Raw genomic sequence first — 6000 nt, forward strand, 5'->3', positions numbered from 1 at the left:
GTGGGAACACTTGGCATATGTGATGGTAACTATGATTCTACAATTGTCAGTCAAATACTCAAGAAGGCTTTAGATAGCTGTCACAACTGAGGTGCTGAGAGCAGGAAGGAGAAACCAATGTCTACATTAGGTTATTTTGAACTTTTCTCAGAATGAATCACTAGTTCATTTTTCAGAGTCTAACATAATCAATTATGGTTTCTAGAAGGGACGGTACCACTTCAGGGATGCACCATAAGTTTTCCATTGGTCCGGACAGTCAGCAATGGTTGTAGTCAGATAAGTCTAGGAGTTTCCCTCTCTGCTCACATGGTCACTTTACTCACGTTCCCATCACAGCAGTCTAAGTAACTTTACATGTAATTTTGTTGTTTAGGTCCTTTTCTTTGTTGCACAGCATATGTCGGAGATTTGTTGATAAAAATCTTCATCCTTTTAGGCATTCTAATGAACTAATCCATATGTCCCTATTATTGAATGCCTTTTTTTTTCAGACCTCTAAGTAATCTAAGGCATCTGTCACTGTCCATGTATCACCTTACATCTTGACAACGAGCCATTTTTCTTTTCACAGATTACTGAAAACTCCTGAAACAATACGGGAAACCTCGGGAATAGGCTCCAGTCTCTCAGTGTACTGCACAAGTCTAAGAAAAAAAAATGAACTAAAACACAGAGCTAAAAGTGACAGAAATTGAGGGACCAGGATTACCAATGAGATGCAACTGAGAAAGGTACTGACCAGTCCTAGCACTGATTTGTCTTAGTTATCAATTGGGTTGAAGGAGAGGTGCATGCAAAGATAGGACTACATGGAAAGATGTATAGTCTATGAGGTTTCTATGGAAACTAATGGAAGTAAGGGTTAAGGGCATTCTTAAATTAAGAACAGAATAGACAAAATATATGGTTGTAGTTAGAACATTGTTCTAGCTACAAGGTTTTAGTTGTGGGGACAGAATTTGGGTGCAAGTTACTGTGACCTCAACCCATGGGCTTTCACTGGACTCACTTCTATTAACAAGGCAATTGTGGGGTTAAATCTTTTCAGCCAGCACTGCTTGCAGCCTGCTTTGTGCATAATCAATATTGCAGTCTTCTGCAACAAATCATCAATGACTAAATTCACAAGTAATAAAAAAAATGTTCAGGTCTGGGGTTTAGCTCAGTGGTGCAGCCGCCTGCCTCACAAGGGGAAAATCCTGAATTCAATCCCCAGTACCAAAAAAAAGAGAAAAAAAGAAAAACAAAAATGTGCATTGAAAAGTTGTAACTCATCACTCTTAAGCCACTCTGTTTCAGATTTTATTTCCCTTTTGTTCTCTTCTCAGCTACTTATAAAGCATCCCCCAAACAACCAAGGTATGATGGCAAGTAGGACTGTGGTGGTGGAAAATGTCATGAAATTATGGAATTTCTTCTTATGCTCTTTTTTATGCCTTATGCTCTCACTTTGCTATGCTCTGGCTATACCATGGCCAAGTTGCATAAGGTTTGTATTGGGCTTACATGATTATATGACATGATGTCTCTCAAAATGGACAATTTAAGATGGACAGCTATAATATGGACACTTCTAGATATGTAGGAGCTTTTATCCAGAACACCAGAGTTCTTCATTGTAATTTTGTCATTGGGATCATTATAAAACCCACAAGTTAGTTTCTTCTTTGTTTGTTTTTTTTGCCCTGGCAGTAGTAACACTTGTAGAAAAAAGTTTATTTAGTTAGTATAATTTAGAGAAATCTACTAAGATTTTCAAGGACATAGACAGGGTTATAAAAATCTAGTCTGTATCTAAACAAAAATATTACAGTAAAAGACACATTGCTATTGATCTTCTCAAAATACTGACCATTAGCCAGGCGTGGTGGCACACACCTGTAATCCCAACACTCAGGAGGCTGTGAGTTCGAGACCACCCTGAGCTACATAGTGAGTTCCAGGTCAGTCTCAACTACATAGTGAGACCCTGTCTCAAAAAAACAAACAAAAATACTGCCCATTGCTTCAAACACACCTTTGTCATCATTCTTGCCACTTTTTGAACTTCTGAAAGATCTCTTTTAAGGATGCCTTAGCAATGTGTGATTAAAAAATACAATGAGTGCTGCTGACAGATTCCATCTAGTGGAAAAGCAGGCCCACACAATTTGAGTTATTTGTAGGAAAATCGATGCACTTGGACAACAGAATTCTAAGTTTAATAAATTAGACAAAGAAGGATATATATCACATGGTGTCTCTTATATGTGAAAGCCAAATATAATTAATTTAAGGAACAAAATAAAAGGTAAATCATAGAAAACAAGGGGACTGGAAAATACCAAGGGGTGTTTGTCACCTGCCCCAAAGACTTGTTGATTCCCAGAAGTGCCAGCTCCTCCATGTGAGACCCCGCGTGGACCATCTTGTTCACCTGGCCCCCAGTAGAGTCCCTCGACCCCAGGGGCTGCTGGCTCCCAATTCCACAGCCATGAGGAAGTTGGGCAAGTTCTTCAAAGGGCACCACTCCTCCAAGGGCCAAGCTGCTCCCAGTGCTCAGGAGGCCCTGGCCCAACTTTGGGAGAAGTTAGAGATGCTGGGCAAGAAACAGGAGTAACTGGAGACTCAGATCCAGAGGGAGTTCGCCCTGGCCAAGAAAAACAGCACAGCACACAGAACAAGTGAGCTGCATTGCAGGCACTGAAAAGGAAAAAGAGGTTTGAGAAGCAGCTTACTCAGATTGATGGCACCCTTTCCACCATTGAGTTTCAGAGAGAAGCCCTGGAGAATTTGTATAGCCACACTGAGGTGTTAAGAAACATGGGCCTTGCAGCAAAAGCAATGAAAGCTGTTCATGAAAACATGGATCTGAACAAAATTGATGCATTGATGTAAGAGATCACAGAGCAACAGGATATTTCCCAAGAAACCTCAGAAGCTCTTTCTCAAATTGTTGTGTTTAGTGATGAGCTTTGATGAGGATGAGTTGATGGCAGAACTTGAACAACTGGAACAGGAGGAATTAAATAAGAAGATAACAAATATCTGCCTTCTGAATGTGTCTTGCTCTTCTCTCCTGGCACAGCCAGATAGAAAGCCAAGTGCACGTATGTCTTGCACAGCAGAAGAGCTGAAGAGGAAGATGATTTCAATGAACTGGCAGCTTGGGCTTCTTGGTAAACTAAAATGGAATCTGTGGACACGTATATTCATGAACTATATACATAAGACATAAAAATATTTTAGCCGAGATCAGAAGTTAATGAAGATCCTATTTTATATTTACAGTTGATTAATAATTGACTTTTAAGCTTCATAATTAAAAATTAATAAATGAAAAAATAGAAAAAAGAAAACGAGATTGACCTTTTGGAAATGGAAACAGGATTCAGGAACAGATGAAGAGGGAGAGCAAAGTAAAGTACAAATAATTAAGATGTGATATGTACCTTCATCACTCCCCACCATCAATGTATTCATTATGTACTGGAAGCATGTGATGAGCACAGAAAGAAAAAAAGATAAACTCCTCCCAAAAGCATCCATCTTATCCACCATATTGGTCACCAGGTGACTTATCTTCCCCAAAGTCATAAGAACAATGAAAAGTAAAAGATTCGAATTGATTCAGGACTTTGAGCAGCCATGACAATTTAAGACAGTCATAAAATAAGATTTATAGAACTGCTTCATAAAGTGTCAAAAATGATAAGAAGTGTGTCCAAAGGAAGAGTTTCTCTGGGGAGAAAAACTAAAAATGTAAATAAAATCCAGTTGTATAACTGACAATGTAAAATAGGAAGAAAATGGCTAAAGTTAGAGGGGAAGTGGGAAGGGTAGGGGAAAGTAAATAAGGGGGAAAATGAGAAAAGGGAAAATGGCAGCAAAGTCTTTGTAAACAGGGGAGGGTGGAGGAAGTGAAGGGAGGTCAGGGGATGGGGAAAAAATGAGAACCAGTGTCTGTCATGTAAGGTTAAGAGATCCCAATGATGAATGTAACTGTATTGTATACTTAAAAAGTACCAATAAACTCAATAAAAAAGAAAGAAAGGGAGAACGTTATGAGTGACATGAATGGTAATGTATCTTTTACAGTAAATCATTTGAAAATTGTAAATTTACTTTAATTTATAATCATATATCATATCTAGTTTTCCAAGGTCTAAACTACTGCATTAAATTATTACATTTTAAGGACACTATGTTTGTATCCTTTGGAGTTAAAATTGACACTAATTTCTACTAAACCATGTAAATTGTGATATGCTATCTCAGTCAAGATAAGGTCACAATTTTGAAAATTTTCACTCGGCTTTGTGCACTAGGATAGTTCTTACCACAATGACCCACTAAAGACAGGCATACAATTCATTCATCAGTATAAGTAATCTCAGAGTGGCTGCTAAGATGTGGAGGATCTCTCATTAGATAGGTCTTTAATATTGTCTGACACCTGTTTCCCTGTGCCAATGTCCCTCAAAAAAATATCTACAGGTCCCTATGAAGAACAACTAGAGGAATCAGTACATTCATATTTGCTGGGGGACTTATATTATTTTCCACTAGTATTTTTGAGTCTACAAATTTGCGCAGATTCAAAAACTTGAGAGGTTATGACATTTATCTGACAACTTGATTGCTTTTAAATCCTTGATTGTGAAAACTTGATTTATGTTTCTTTATTTTCTTAATACATGATATACAGAACAGTGGGTTTCATTTGATATATTTGTGCATACAAGTGACATAGATTGATAATTTCAATCCCCTTACTCGCTTTGGTCTTCTATTTTCTCCTTCCTATCTGTAAATTCTTTTGCTCTTCTCTAATAGTCTCCCTTCTATTTTCATGTCTTCTCTCTCTTTTTGGATTCCACATTTGAGAAAAATTATGTGATATTTTTCTTTTTGATTCAGCTTTATTTGTCCTAACATGAGCATCTCTGGTTCAATTCATTTTCCATTAAAAAAAAATAATAAAAAATGACATGAAGCGAATCAGGAAAGCAGCTTGGACATCATATCTCCCTCCAGCCTGCTTGGGCTCAGTCCATGGGTCCAGATAGCTGCACCCTCCCTTGCAGGCACCGTCATTGCTGATCCAGTTATTGGAGGGTAGCTGCTGGTGCCGCTGAGCACCTCCTCCACCCCCACCCCATCCACCGCTCTCAGACCTCCTGATTGTGCCAGTCCTTGGACCCAATCTGTAGAGGCATAGCTGGTTATAAAGGGTAATTTTCTGAGCTCTCTACTCTGAACATCTTTAAAGAAGTGGTGGGGGAAACCTGTAGTAGAACTGTCTGGAGTTTGACCTGGCAGGAGGACAGGAACTTAATTTGGACCTTGCAGCCTGAGGTCAGCCTGCATCTCAGGGGTATGCCATCGGCTAGTTGAGATAGGGGAATTTGGTTCTGCATGAGGCTGCACACGATGTGCACTATGACAGCAGAGATATAGTCTGAAAGATGCCCTTCAAAGTCATTTTTTCCTTTTCTTTATTTTCCTCATTCCACTCTGTAAATTCTTTTTTCTGTTCTTTTTCACCAACTCAGACTCTTGCTCCACCATATTGTCTCCCATCTCCCTTTCTGTTCCTGCTCCTGCCCTAACACAGATTTCTTCTTTTATCACTTTTTTTTAAATATTCTTTTTTTCTATCATGTGTCTCACTCAAGGGTCAGTAGTTTCAAGGTAAAGTGAGCCCCAATTGCTGTTAAGGGAATATATTCTTGTCATTATACTTGCACTCTGTCTATCCTTTTTGAGTTTAAAAGTTTCCTAAAGATTGTGTGGTCATTCTGTATCCTCTGGCTTCACTTGAAACCTTCTCCAGTACTTTTACTTATCTACTCTTCTCATCCTAACTCTGTCTAGACCACCATCCTAAATGGTAAATATGCTACACTGAGGAGCTTGTTTACTGCAAACATATTTTGGACTGCTTCTTTATTTTAATTTAATTCACATGCTTTAAAGCTGATAGATTAACGACTACCACAAGTGGTCAATTTGCAA

General features: G+C 38.6%; 2 pseudogenes; one reads left to right on the forward strand and one right to left on the reverse strand.

The window, feature by feature from the left end:
* LOC104870010 overlaps positions 1-2410 on the reverse strand; it is an 88348-nt pseudogene extending 85938 nt beyond the window's left edge.
* Positions 2411-2476: 66 nt separating this feature from the next.
* LOC104870011 lies at positions 2477-3165 on the forward strand (annotated as a pseudogene).
* The last annotated feature ends 2835 nt before the right edge of the window (positions 3166-6000 follow it).

Source organism: Fukomys damarensis, unplaced genomic scaffold (genome assembly GCF_012274545.1).
Source record: "Fukomys damarensis isolate Sample0158 unplaced genomic scaffold, DMR_v1.0_HiC HiC_scaffold_6, whole genome shotgun sequence".
In the NCBI taxonomy this organism is placed as follows: domain Eukaryota; kingdom Metazoa; phylum Chordata; class Mammalia; order Rodentia; family Bathyergidae; genus Fukomys; species Fukomys damarensis.